We start from the raw sequence: 15,692 nt of genomic DNA, 5'->3' as shown, positions 1-15,692 counted from the left end.
GTTCATAAAACGATCCGCCCAATTGCTCCCTCCCACTCCTGGCCTTCCACTTAGCCATCATATTAACTATATTCCCTTTTCCATGCTCCCCATGCCCAACTATCAACTACTAATTGATAATTCTTTAACCCTTCACCCCATCTCCCATCCTCCCAACCCCCGCCCCCCTCTGTCCGTCCTAGAGGTTATTATGCTGAGTGAAATAAGTCAGACAGAGAAAGATAAATACCATATGATTTCACTTATATGCGGTATCTAAGGAACAAAAAGAACAAACTAATCAAAAATGGACTCACAAATATAGTGGACAATTTGGTAACGGGAATTTTTAGGTGCAGACCATCCTGTGCGGTTAATTTTGGTCTCTGAGTTTGTAGGGCCCACCATGCTGGCCTCCACGCAGCTTGTCAGATTTAGTATGTGGCCCCATTTTTGTCCACAGCTTGATTTAGATTTCTATAATTAACCGAACAGGTTATATTGAACCTGAGGGTGAAAGGTAGGATTGAATTTAGGATTTAACAATGGCAATCAAAAGTTGGGTGAGCACGGGTGAACTCGATCCAAAATGACAACTTTATAGAAATATTTAGGCAGTTGACATACCCATAATTCATATAACCTTTGAATACTACAAAGCAGAGCCTAAATAAAAAGTTCTCATTTCTTCTTACTAAGACAAGGTAAAAATGTCTAATTTGTACTTACTAAGAGAATTATCTGTTTTTGCATTTTTTTTTTCATTCAAATTCTCTCTTCCCACACCATTCTGGACACATGTTGACTTGCCCCAAGACAACATTTCCGTGGGTCAGGCCCATGATTATGAGTCGCAGGATTTTCTAGGTTTCTGTTACTGGAAATTGTTAAATTTGTAGGTATGAGTAATGAGATTATTCTGAAGACACTTTTAAGGGCTTTCTGTGTTCTACCACAGGCAGCCACTTCTCTGGCTTGCTCTGTGCAGCTGCCTCTGATTTCTGCCCGCTCCCATGGTTTTTCTTGGATTGCTGTGGGGTGTAGTGCTGTGGAGGGTTTGGGGGGGCAACAAATATTTTTCAAAATTGGAATTTACAAATAATAAAAGGAATGTCTCAGCTGCAGGACTATAGTTCCAGCCTCTTCTTAAACTTCACGATTCTACCCTCCCACTGGAGTTTGGCTGTTGAGTCACCTCACACCCACAGCCAGCGAGGCTCCATATTGAAAAGGAGGCCTGTTAGAAAATGTATTGAGATGTTAGTAGGGATTGCATTTCAGTCTTGGGTTATGTAGTATTTTCTTCCCTTCTTTTCCAAATATCCATTAGTGACTTTGATAAGAAAAGAAAGCTTTTTTTAAAAAATAAAAAATAAAAACGTAATAATGCTACCTTTTTAATGAACATACCAAACCTCTTGACATCTTATAAGCTAATTCTGTTAATTTCAACACTTTCCTCACACATGAAAAATCGAAATATTAAAATTTATAAAAAGAACTAACAGAAAATTCCCATTGAAATAATTACCATACTCTGGATGCTGGTAGAAATAATTTTCAAATTTAAAAATTTGAAAAACATATTTATAAACCAATAGAAATAAAATAAATAGGAAGATATCATGGAGGATATTGTCCATGATATTAAAACATATGGGTCTGGTTCAATCCATCCAGCCTTTATTCACTCACTCACTTATTCATTCAACCTTATATGTGGGCTAAGTCATGAGATTCACTGGTAAGCCTAGAACATAGTCCCTGTCCTCAGAGGGCCTGTAGTTTAGGTTACTTTCTTATCAGAATAAGTATATTCTAGGATGAACAGGCTGAAGGTGGGTGGAGAAAAAGAAAATAATTCAGTATATCTCAGAACTATATTTTGCATGTATGAAAGGAGATAGGATGAAAACGTAATCTCTACTTTGTCCAACACACATACGCAGTCATACTGTCACAATGTCTCTATCTGGCTCAGAGACCAAATTTTATACCAATCATGAAAGTAGCCATTTATTTAAAACACTTGTTCTTGGAAGAGGCCATTGACTTCTCTTACATCTTACTCTGTCCCACTGCTGTCTACTCATAAGAACAAGCAATGAGAGGGGACAGGGCCCCCTTATGTCTCAGGGGCCATAACCTTGACAGAGAAAGGGGTGTGTTGGGTCAGAGACAGGAAAGTCCCTGGCAGCAGTGCATATAATAAAACAATTCTTATGCTTGATTGAGTTAATGGTTTAAAGTGTCAGGGAACCAAACAGATGGATTTGGATCTCACCTTGGTCCTTCAGTACCTGAATGGAAGAACCTTGTAGACTAGCAATACCATGCGGCATCACTCAAGAACTTTTATATTAAAGAAAAGAAGTCAATGGGGGTGGAGTGGGAAGTACTACAGAACAAAGGAAAAGCAACATTGCTCTGAAAAGGATTAGTTGTGTCAGTTGGGCGTGGAGGGACATATAGAATATCCGATAAAATACAAGAAGTCGGGACCCTTCAATGCTATTTGGAGGCCATTTTGAAAGTAACAACGTAAACCGGTGTGGAAAGATGGAGCAGTGTGCAGCAAGAACAGGTCTTAGGGAAGCTGCGTTCAGCCGTGAGAGATGGACTGCTGGCTGCCGCAGTTAAGACAGAAATGGTCAGAAGGTCACCTCAAAGCTGAGTAAAATAAATTTGAAAACACGTCTCTCAAGTGGATCCCTCCTTCCCTTTCTCTCTTTGTTTTCTTCTTTTCTTCTTCTCTCCCTCCCTCCCTGCCCATATTTATTGAGCATCCAGTATGTGTCAGAGGAATATGAAGAAAAAAAGAGACAGAGAATGGATATAATACACATAAATTTTAGATATTTCTGAAGATTAAAAGAGAGCAATTAAAAGAAACAATCATCAAGGGTATAATTAGATACAATTTTCTGAAGCTGAAAGGATCTAAATATGGAGATCAAAAATCCCCATTGTATTATAAGAAGAGATAATGAAAAAAAAAGAGATTTGCTCCTAGAAGAGCATAATAAATGCCAAAAAATGGAACAACTTGTACACTGTTTTCAGGGAAAAGTAACCCCAGAATGTTATAACCAGCCAAATGAGTAAAGGCAAAAACCAACCAAACAAACCCCGCCGCACCCCTCCCCACCCCCTCTGCAAACTTAAAAACAACAACAACAAAAATACACAAGAACAAAATATATGTTGAAAAACTTTCGAATTGTTACCCATAAACTCTTATTTGAGGGAAAAGGAACTTGAATATGATCTATTAACAACTGAGAATTGGCTTGAAACTAGTGACTCAAGAATGGGGAAAACCATGGCATTAAAAGAGTGATTGTGAGAAAAGAAAACAATATAGAGTCAAAAACTAAATATCCTTCCAATTTGAATGCAAGTATCAATATAATTCTCAATAGAGTTGGTTCTCAATTATATAGTACTGATCTAGTAGAAAATGGCCTTAGCAAGGGGACATGAAAAACATAAATGCACTAAATTGCTCATCTTACAAGGGGATGAGAGTTGACATTAAATCTTACAGACCAAAGGGAAAGTGATTAAAAAATGTAAAAGTACATCAAAGCAAAATTTTAATAAGAGTGAGCTCCTTCTAAACTACTGGGGAAAAAATAAGGAAAAGCAAAATGTAAACCAAAAAATAACAATAATAATAATAAAAAGAAAAAGAGAAGAAATGGTGAAGTAGTATAAAAGTCGATCTAAAATAAGATGGCCAAGTCAGTGAATAATGTTAACTATTGTCTATTAGTTCTATTTGCCAAGAGATCTGCTCTCAGCACTTCATATGTACTTCATTGCCTCATTTAATCCTTTTTTACAGAATATTAAACTGAGGCAGAGATGTTTTAAATGCATGCAAAGTGGTCACCACATATCTCTTGGCATATAGTGAGACCTAAAGTAACTGGACATATATATGGGAATCATATGGTAACTTGACTCCTGACATCTCCCCTGGCATTGCAGCCACGCAAAGACTTTGTCTAAGTCAGCCTTGGACAGAGAGGAGGCTATCTAAAATCCATAACATGAATTTCTCCAGTTTTTGGCAATTTTATTCCCCTACCAACACAACCTTATGTGGCTCCACTGTTAGGTTGCAAGTACTGGAGAAGATGCAGTAGGAACAAAACTACATGGAGAAGCACTTGATAGATGTTATTATGGTAAACACCGAGATTTTACCTAGTACTAACATCTTTAACTCTCATTTTACCTCTGTTCTCAGAGTGCGGAACTGACTCTATAGCCCAGCCGGTGCTTGCTTAACTGAGGCCCTCCAGCCAGTAGCCAGGAGTGAAATGAAGCCAAGGGCTGACAGTTTCTGGCTTTTCCTCCCAGGGGGAACCCCACAGAGAGGGGGCAGGGGCTGCCAATGAAAGGTTTCTGCTGGCCTTTTTTTTAGGTCATTTTACAAGATTTTGTATAATTAACAGTATATTCCCAACAATAGAAAAGACCAAGTTTCTTCTGTTTGTATTCAACAATAAATTTCTGATGGATGTTACATAAAACTAAAAGACAAAGTTGAAAAAATTGGTTAAATGTTATCGAGGAAACAGTGCCAGTGACATTAGTTGCCAGCAAACTTCATTCCAGGCCAAATAATATTAAAGGAGACAAAGAGTGTCATTGACAGTCCACCGTAAAGATAAAATAAGTCATGAAAATTTATTTGCCAAATAATATAGCAATAAAATATATAAATCTAAAAATGTTAGGAATAAAACGGGAAATTTACAGAAAGATGTGTTTGTTTTAGAAGACAGTAACACATCTGTCTTACCCATGGCAGAGAGGATAGGCTAAAAATAAATAAATATATAGTTAAATAAAAATTTAAATAAAATTTAAATTTAAGATAAATAAAATAATAAGATTATTTATATTAAAACAAACAGGTTTCTTAAGCTTCAATGGAAGATTTATAAAATTTTATCTTATTCTAAGCCATAACAATAAGTGTGATAAATTCCTTAAAACAGATATTTTATAAGATCAACTCTCCAAATTTAATGTCAGATAATACAAGTTAAAAATAAAAGTAAAAACAAATAATAATGAAAATTAAAATTAAAATTAAAATTCCTCTCTAAATAATTTTGGGTTGAAGAATAATAGGATCTCAGTTACTAATTATTTAGCAATAAAATAAAAGTGAGAATATTTATTGTAAAAGCATGTTATACTGCCAGATCTTTACTCCAAGGCAAATTCATAATGGTAAGTCGATTTTTTAGTAAATAAGAATAAAGTAAAGTAATCAGTATCTTTAGGATATTGGAATGAGAACCCAAAACTAACCTAGAGAAACTAGGTAAATGCAAGTGATGAGCATAAATAAATTGAAATAGAAAATAATTAAAAAATAGGCAAAAGAGAAATTACTTTAGAAAATGGTGTCTAACCTTCTAATCTCTCCCTCTCCGCCCCCCTTTCTCCCTCTCTCCCTCCATCCCTTCTTCCCTCCTCCTTTCCCCTCCCCCATCTATCAAAAGTAAATAAAATATATCAACTAGATTAACTTCTGGTAATCTTCATTAAAAAAACGAAATAAGAATCACTATTCACCCTAAAGAAAATAAGGAGAGACTGGATAATTTCAAATATAGAGAAGTTTAAAAATAAGAGAATACAATTACAGTGCACAGCTCCAGGTTAATACATTGATAACATTGATGATTTATGAGGAAATAGGAATAACCGAAATTAGCTCAAAAAAAAAAAAAAAACCAACAAAACGCTGACTAATTGCATACATCAGTAACTACAGAAGAAAGTGAAACATGGCAGGCAATTTCATTGATGAGTTCTCTCAAACTATTGAAGATCAGAGAATTTCTGTGATTTGCAAATTTTTCCACAGCATAGGAAAAATATTAATATGTAATTTTAAGTAATACCACAGACTATATATAGTTGATATACCTTTCTATTAAAATACTTCCGATGATATAAAAAGAAAAATAGCAAATCAGCATAAATGTAAGGGTGTAGGACCATATGTTGCCGTGTTTATGGAACAGATTGAGAAGCACTTTCTTAAAACCAAGCAGCTCATAGAACCTGGAGAAAAAACTGTCTGACTCTACTAAGTTCTCTCTCGCTCTCTCCTTTGCTTTTACTTTTCTTTTTCCCCTATATGTATCCCTCCTTTTCTCTCTTAACACACACACACACACACACACATACACACACACACACACGCACACACACGCACAGAACTTTGAGACTGACCCTTACTGTCTAACCTTAACTTGAAGTCCTAGTAGTTTCACTGATGAGAATAACAGTCAACCGTCCACAAATGCTGTAAGAAATTAATTATAAACCCAATAGTTCCAGAGCCCTGTTCAATGCCTGGGCTTCAGCTAATGTCTCTGTTACTGCTTGCTTTCAAAGACGTGCAAATAATAACCCAGAGAGATAGATACAGAAATAAAAGTGGTGACGAGAGATGTGTTTCATTTCAGATTATTTATTTGCATGAGAAACAGTGGCATAAATAATGGCACAGAAGCCAGTCGTTGGAGCAGCAGGGCCAATTAAACCTAAGCCCAAAGAATGAGTGACTATGGCCAGGATTGCAGGGAACCTGGGTGGTGACCGTGGACACCATTTACCCTGGCTCTTTGAAAGCGTGGGGCTTGGTTTCCTTTCTCCCAATTTGGGATGAGCCAAACAGACAGGTAAATAAAGTGAGCACTTGTGCCTAAGAGAAAAGACGCATTGCTCTGAAGATTCAAAGAAAAGATAGATCTCTAAAAATTATATTTTTCAAGATAAGTTAAAAGTATAAGAAATTTAAGGCATGTCCTGGAAATGATCAGCCTCTTCGAAACAGAATCAGAGCAATACAAGTGAGGGTGGTACACGATTAAGACAGAAGCAGAGATGCAAAGAGAACAGAAGATAGAAATCTCAGAATGTCGTGGTGGGATTTTAAATGTGCATCGAGGGCCACAGAGAACAGAATTGACTGCAGAAACGAATTGATGCGGAGGGCGAGTGAGACTATGTTGTAATTGTCCATACCTTCTTCCTAGAGGAATTGGAACTCATTGCATTTTTATTTTTTGATAATTTAGAATTTTCCTTTTAATTCCTCCCCCCTCCTTTTTTCACTCTGCTGTCATATAATGATCCTTTTAAAAGTTCCTGAGCATACGATGTGTAGCCTTCTGCTTCTGTGTGAAGGTATCCCACTCTTCCGCACGGTTCTTGAGTCATCCTTAAACCTTGCCTTCTTCATCTCCCTCTCACCTGGTGCTCCAACCCCTCTACTTTCTTCCTGAGCTAGATATTCCTCTTTCATCTCCTGCAAACCTTACCCTTTACATGTACATCTTCTGATCCGCTCTGCACTAGAGAATCAACCAACCAATTTTATTGTAAGTCAGAGAAAAATAATTGCCAGTCCACATTATGCTTTTTAAATGGTGCCGCAGGAGGCCAAGAAGACTTCTTTGAGTTAGTTAGGAGACATTAATGATCATTGCGTTAGCGCCTCAGTTTTCTTTTTCCTTTGTTCCTCTATCATTACAGTCGTCCCCCCCTTATCTTTAGTTTTGCTGTCCAGGGTTTCCGTTACCTGTGGTCAATCACAAGCCAAAAATATTAAATGGGAAATTCCAAACAATTCATAAGTTTTAAATCGTACACCATTCTGAGTAGCACGATGAAATCTCATACCAACCCGCCTGGTCTCGCCCAAAGCGTGAATCACCCCTTTGTCCAGCATTTCCAAGCTGTAGATGCTCCCTGTCCGTTAGTCATTTAATCGGTTATCAGATTGACTGTCAAGTATTGCAGTGCTTGTGTTCAAGTCACTCTCTTCCTAGAGCTAAAAGCAGCTTAAGGGGTTCTAATGGCAAGATATCTCTCCAGTCATTTCCATGCCTTGAGATTTAGTTTATCTAGCCCCAGTGCAAGGAGGAGCAGGATGGCCCCTGCATAGAAAGTGTCAGTTATTGCAGTGGAACCACTGCCTCAAGCCAGGTTGCTTAACTCGTTTACCTGGGGACTTCTCGACTTTATGTTACAATCGAATTGCTCTCTAAAATTGCAGAAAGCAAGCTGGGAATCTGCTTGTGGGGCAATCAATCAACTTGTTCTCTGACAACCCAAGGACTAGAAGATTCCTCTGTGGTGGGCATTTTTTTGTAGTTCTCATGGAGGTATGTGAGAGTTCTAACTTTTAAAGAAAATAGCCTGAATTGCTGGATTGCAGGATGGGCGGAATTCGTTCTGGGAGTCATGCGTTTTTAGCTCTTTTGTTTAGTGGTTTACTGGGTGCTGTCATTGGGGTGGCATCATTGACTTGCTTTGCAAAGTGGAGGAGGAGGAGGAAGAGAACAAGAGAACAAGAACCGAAACATTTTCTCGAGAGAAAATTTGCATGTAAGGACCCACTGTGATCAGCACCCACCCTGAGTGAAAGAGGGGATTGTTTTCATCTCTCAGCCAAAGACAGAAGACGTAAATGAAGCAAAATAGACAAATAGAACTAGTTCGCTTTTCTCTCTTGGAACCGTAAGCAATGGAAAGTCAACTCCTGAGCCATGAATCCTGACTCAAGAAATACAATTGCATGGAGTTAGGATTTTAAAATAGAGATCTTGGAAAACTTTGAGTTCAATTCCCTACCCCGGAGCAATCCAAACCCTTCGATAAATAACTCTCACTCTTTGTGCAGATTTTTTCTCTCTGATCCAGAGCAGTCAAAATTCACTGCCCCCCTCAGGCCTACTTGCATCTTCTCCATATCCCGGCTCCCAGAAGGAGTGGTCGTAGTTAGGTTTTAGCTTCTCTTTCTCCTAGTTCTCTTTTTCACTCCTGGAGGCTGGGACACGCTGCAGATAGTGTATCGGTCCTGAGTGCAATTTGGGAAGATTTATGAAGTGAAATTGCTTGCGAGGCACTAGAAGGCTAAGGCCAAGTGAAAGCCCCAGGAAATATCAGGTTAAGAGAGACGTGAGAAAATTGGTCTGGCTCAAGCCGGAAATCGTTGGCACCCTCAATCGCATGCTCGGGAGAGAGGTGAATGGAGGCCCTGTTTACAAAGGTGTGAGTGGGGTGTGAGGAGGCCACAGGGGTGGTGCAGTGCCCAGGGCTGTAACAGGCTGGGAGGCGTTGTAGGGATGGTCATCAGCGCCTGGAAAAGAGATCTGCAGGGGGCGCAGACAAAACTGCGCAGGAGGAGTCTGAGGCGAGAGCGCCCTCACCTCCCTCTCCTCCTCCTCCCTCTCCTCCTCCTCCCCAGTTCTCTGCAGCAGCTCCCACTGGCCACATACAAAGAGATAGGAGAAGGCAAGTGAGTCCCTCAATGCAGTCCCAACAGGTCAGCCCTCCAAGCCAAGGGCAGGAGAGATGGGGGAGAGGGCGGACTTGGGGGGTGCACAGCTCAAAAGTGGAGGTGCATGGATGTCTATAGTTCTGCACTTGGACCCCGTTGCTGCCTGCCAGCTTCATCGCGCCTTTCTGTCACGGAGACCGTCACTGTGAGTGGGAAGAGGTGGGAACTGAGTGTCCTTTGCTGCTCTGCCCCGTAGAGAGGAAACACCAGCGTTGGACCCAACACCACGCTGCCTCCCGTGGGATAAGACACCAGGCCCAACAGATTGTTCTTTCCAGATAGACGCCATTCCATCGACGGACAGATGGCTTAGACTCAGGAAAGCACAGAAACACATTCTGCAGGACCGCTGACAGTGTGTCCCCCTGACAGGACCGAGAGTAACGGCGGCTCGTGACACCCCGTCTGGTTTGGTGCACGTGCCAGCAAGCACAGTGATCTCGTCCATCATTCGGTTATAGTGGAGGCTGGTTTCAAAGGGAACAACCTGTCTTTCTCACGTCTGGGAAGACTGGTTATTAACTAGGGGAAACTGTCTCCAACAGTAGGTCAATTAATTACTGCAAGTTAAAGCAGCTTCTTGAAAAACAATTAATTGCACCGCATTTCTAGGTATTCTGCAAACCGAATCCATTTGAAATTGCTGTTATTCTCGGCAGATATGGAGACTTGATTATTTCTGAGAACTTTATAGGAGTTCATAATTTTGTTTTCTTTTTTTAAAAAAATGAATGCAAATATAGAGTAGGTTTTAATTATCACTGGCACCTTTTCACTATTGGAAGTAGACTTAAAAAGACAGAAAATGGGAAGAATTCATACTGGAAGGGGAGTTGATAAATACTCGGAGTCTATTTATCTGAACACATTATCAAGTCAGAATGCTACCTGATAAGAAAAATAATAGACTCCAAACACAATATGAGGTATTTCCGTTTACTTATTAATATTCCTTGTACTTTCCTGATCTAATGGGTTAGGATTTCCATGAACTTTTTTCTGAGCAAGAATAATCAAAGGGACTGTTTTCACTTTTAACCTTTTATCTCAGGTTCATCTGCATTGTCTTGACTAGGTTTGACCCTGCTGCCTTCCTGCTGGGTTTCCCAAAAGCTACAGAGAACTTGACTGGATTTTGTCCAAAGGAGAGTGAGCAATAATTTTTTGATTGCCGTATATCATCTGGTTGTGGGAACTGGCCAAATCTAGGTTTAGAGACTAAACATAAGTTGGGCATTTGATGCTGACCTTTTCAGACCTTCCTGAGAATGTCTGATTTCAGGCAATTCTTACAGGTATAGACCAAGGTTTCTCAGCTTCAGCACTTTTAGCATTTGGGACTGGATAATTCTTTACTGTGAGGGGCTGTCTTATGCATTGCAGAATGCTTAACAGCAACCCTGGCCTCTACCCACTAGATGCCAGTAGCACCCCTCCCCTTAGCTGTGATGATCAACAATGTCTTCAGACATTGCTAAAAGTCCCCTTAGGGGCAAAATCATTCCATATTGAGAGCTACTGGTATAAACACAACTATTTATGGTTATAGAGGTACATGATAGATAGATTTTAGATAGTATACATGGGCATATGTATACATAGCTTAATAATATAAAAGTTGTGGTTTTTGGGAAGACTTTACGTATTAGACTTCTCCAGGGAAATAAGTGTGTGCGTGTGTGTGTGTGTGTGTGAAGAGACAGAGAAGGAGATTGAATTATTATAGGAATTAGCTCACATGATCATGGAGGCTGAGAAGTTCACAGTGTGGCATCTGTAAGCTGGAGAAACAGGAAAGCTAGTGGTGTAATTTAGTTTGCAGGTCTGAGACCCACGAGCACTGATATGTGAGGGCAGGAGAAGGTGGGGGTGTCCCAGCTCTAGCAAAGTGAACAAATTCACCTTTCCTCTACCTTTTTCTATTTAGGCCCTCAGTAGATTGGATGATGCCCACCCACATCTGTGAGGACGATCTTGTTTACTCAGTCTACCAATTCAAATGCTAATTTATTTTGGAAACACCCACACAGATACACCAAGAAGTGATGTTTTGCCAGCTCTCTAAGCATCCCTCAATCCAGCCAAGTTGACACATAAAATTAACCATCACACCTTATGATGTGTCTTCTGGCACATCTGGATTTCAGTTCCAGGCTTTGTCAAAAACAAGCTTTGGATACTTCAACTCTATAGCCTAACAATGTTGACCCTCGAAAGTTTTGGTGAAGAATAGATGAGCGAATGTTTTCAAAGTGCTTGCCCCTGAGCCCAGTATACAGTTGGTGCTCCAGGAAAGCTATTTCCTCCCCATATGCATAAGCAGCTAGTGAGTGCTAAATAGACCGATAGCTGTGCTGGAAACCGAAGAGTCATTCTATTCACTGACAGATGTTTTAGCTTCTTTGCTCTGTGTCAGCTGAAAGAGATGCTTGTCTTTGTTTCATGCTATATACTAGTGTGTCATTTCATATAAAATTGCTTTTCTATAAAAAGTAAGTATGTAAGTAACGTACAAACTCATTCTCATTGCTCAGCTTCAAGCACCAGAGATGAAGCTTGAGTGTTCCTTGATCTTTTACCCCAAGGCCGTGCCCACTCCCAGAAGCAATTGCTGACATCAGATTGAGGTGTTTCCTTCCAGACCTTTTTTGTATCAGTATCATTCTGTGTGTGTAAACTTTTTTTTCTAGTACATAGTGATATGTTGCCTTTTTACTACATAAATGTTAGTACATAATAGCTCATTCTTGTTCATCGCTATTTGGCATTCCATGGTATGTGGCCCCTGGTCATTTCATATTTGGGGCTATTACAGACAATGCTGCTGTGAACAGACTTAGATCTCACTGTGCATTTAGCTACAGTAGATCCTAAGAAGTGAAATTCTTGAGACAGAGTATGCACATGTTAAATTTTAATAAAAATGCCAGCTTGCCCTCAAAAGTGGCCAGACGGTTTTACATTACCCTCATTCAGCAGCATCAAATCTAATTTTTTTTTTTTTTTTTTTTTTTGCCAATCTGATGCAACAACAAAAAACAGGTATTTTGTTTTAATTTGCATTCTACCGATTACTGTCTAGATGAGTATATTTTCTTATGTTCGTTGGCCTATTTTTTTTCCCGCCTGAGATTCGCGTCTTCCTTTCTTGTGCCTGCTTCTGTATTGGGTTGTTTATCTTCTTCTTATTGATTCGTATGATTGTTTTTTATATGTGCTGCATGTTAATTTTTTGTCAGTTATACACATTGCACAAGAAGAGACTTTCAGGTGCTGCCCAGGAAGCATTTCAAAGGGCATCAGGTTAAAAAGCTGCTGAGATAATTAGTGAGCTTTTCCTAGCTGTGATGTGTCCCCATCTCCTTGGCCCTGCTGTCCCCGTTAGAAATCAGAATGTCCCCTCCCGGTTACACTTCCGATAGCATCTCTTGTCAGCTGAAGGTGTTCCCCCCTGAACTTCTGGATCTTCTGCAGTCTGGGCAGAGGCCATTGCCAGTACCCGCTCAAGATAAGTGCAGCGGTACCCCTAAGCCTTCCCTTCTTCCGAGCAGCATTCCCAGGTGTGTGGTGCAAAAACATTGTCCGTGGAATATTAATAAATGTGAGCCAACAGGATTCGTGACATAAGCTTGCAGAAACACTTGGTGGAACCAAATTAAATACATCTTCTCACCATAGGCCATTTTTTTCTCTCAGAGGCTCTGCCACCTTGCACGGTGACCTTCCAAGAAGGGGTTGAGTTAGCAGCATTTCCCAAATGCATCTGACAAGACAAGACTTTTTTCCAAGTGCCTCTCTTAAGACCACATCACGGGGGAAGACGCTTTAGGGCATTTTGTTGTGGTGCGTGCAGCAAGGATGCAGTTTGACAGCTGTCTTCCTGGAATGAAGTTTTTTCGCAGGCCATTCTGTGTCTTATTTCCTCTGCACTGTGTGTGTATCTCCCACATGCAAGGCATCGCATGCAGTACAGGTTGCAGAATAGCAACTAAATGTTGAACGCTATCAGGATCAATGTGCGAAACTGGGGTGGGACACCCAGGAGAGTGCCATTTGCAGGTTTTGGGGGTTTGATGAGCTGTGTGACTCTGGAGAATGTACTCAGCCTCTCCGGATGGTAGTTGGCCCACTCTGCAGTGGGAATGATAATATCTGATTTTCAAGGACTTTGAGGAAAATCGAATGAGATAACAGATGCACAAGAATAGAGCAGGTACTCAAATGTGTTAAAACAATAATATATATTTGCAGTTGAGTCTTGGCACAGTGTGAAGTCTGGGCAAACCAAAATCCTAATGTCTTCTGATGCTCCAAATCAGTTCATTTTTCAGAGATAGATAGAGAGCACTTAATATGGAAATGCTTTTGCGGGGAGGGAATATAGCGGCCCACCACCTTCGTCGTGGTCTTTCCTGTGGGCATCCCATCAATTTCCTGATCCCGTGGTGCTGCCCCAGCCTGGTTTCTTCACCCTGACAGGAGCAGTGCCTTCCTGGAGCAGCAGCTGATCACATTGTGCAGCTTTTTTAACACTGACAGAAACTGTCCCATCACACCCCCTTGAGATTCCTGCCCCAGCCAGTGGGCATCATCTCCGCAGAGCTCTGAGTCCCAGCTCCATGGGGCCTCTCCCAGAGAGTCCTCATTTCAGCCTCTTCTCTTTGTTTTCCCAGCCCCAGGAGCGGTAACTACTTTCTGCAATTGGCTGAACTGTTTTAGTTACCTAGTTATCAGCTTTATTCCTAGTGAGCAAATCTTTATACAAAATACTCTCATTTCACATGACTGAGTTGGGTTCTGCCTTGTGACTGGACCCTCCCTGATTAAGGAAAAAGTGAAGAATAGAAGTAAAGAAGGGATGGAGTAGAAGAAGGGGCAGGAGTCATCGGCCCCCTAAATCCTCATCTGTGTTCCTCCCTGGAGTTCTCAGCGGCCAGCCAGTTGAGCACTTGGCCGCCTTGCACCCTGCCTCCCGACATCTGCACACTCAGAGAGCAGAGATTCCCCCCAAGCACAATAACCCGTTTACTATGGATTAGCTGCTTAATCATGATAAGTCTCTTGTTCTCTCTTGGGTTTGGCTGCTCAAGTGTGTTTTTCTTTAGGATGATGGGAAGACATCAGTAATTCATTAAAGTGTCCTGGTAATAATGTTGATTGCTGGTACAATGATTACGACATCGTCGTATGACACTGTCTCTTTTATGGGAAACTAACGAGGCACACATACTTGTGGAAGGAACTAAGCCCATGAGTTTGGTGTTTGAGGCCTGCTTGTTTCAGGGGCTTAGACAGAGATCGACCCTTCTAGTGTCAGACTCAGGAGTGTGTGCTGTGAAATCAGGCAGCTGGCCTCTGCCTTCTATTCATGGTGGGGCTCTGGGAGGTTCACTTAGCTTTCCTATTCTCCGTGTCCCCTAGGGATCATCATCATCATCATCATCCCTCTTTCTCATAGATTGTTGGCAGATTACATAAGATAATAGAGCTTAGAAAATTATCTTGGGAACTCAATAGCTATCATTTTTTCCATTAATAGTTCAACAATTTTCCATTCCTGAAACCACGCTTCTTTCTGTCTCAGCCCCAACTTTGAAGCTGATTTTTCTTGGAACAGGTACCCAGTAAAACAGAGAAGAGAAGAGACTTCATCTTTGTGTGTTAATGTGATCCAGAATAGTCCCTGGCCCTTAGTAGGGGCTTCATAAATGCTCACTGAATGAATGAGTCTGTGGGTAGGCCCCAGGCTTTGGGATCATAAAAAGTTGACTCAGTCACAATCTAATACCACATACACGGAACAAGATACTGATTCTCCATGATCCTATCTTTTCCAATCTGTAACCAGGGATAATAAGCACCTTCCTTATGATAGTGGTTCCCCAGAGAGAATCCCTGGGAAACTTGTTAATTAAGATGCATATCCCCAGGCCTGTCCCTAGAGATGCTGTCAGTAGGTCTGTAGTGGGCTCTGGTGCTTATATTCCAACAAGTTCCTAAGGAGACGGGGTGCCGTGTAGGTGAAGATCATGTTTTGAGAAATGCTGCATTGCAGGCTCGTTGTGAGCTACATGTGCAATGCACCTGGCTTCTATTCAGTCAAATGTAACGCACTCTCCTTTCATCAGTTGAGAGATACTGGATTTTATATCAAGGCATTTGGCCTTGAACTTCAGACCTGCCAAAAAACAGCTGCCCAGGATTAGATAAGTTGCTTTACTTTTCTGGGTGCTACTTTTTTCTTCACCTGTACATACAAATTTGAGGGGATCTTTTCAAGAGGATCACATGAGGTACTGTATGAGAAAAATGCTCGATAAACCATAAAATT

Source organism: Pteropus alecto, unplaced genomic scaffold, assembly GCF_000325575.1.
Source record: "Pteropus alecto unplaced genomic scaffold, ASM32557v1 scaffold42, whole genome shotgun sequence".
Classification (NCBI taxonomy): domain Eukaryota; kingdom Metazoa; phylum Chordata; class Mammalia; order Chiroptera; family Pteropodidae; genus Pteropus; species Pteropus alecto.
This window is presented reverse-complemented; position numbering follows the sequence as displayed.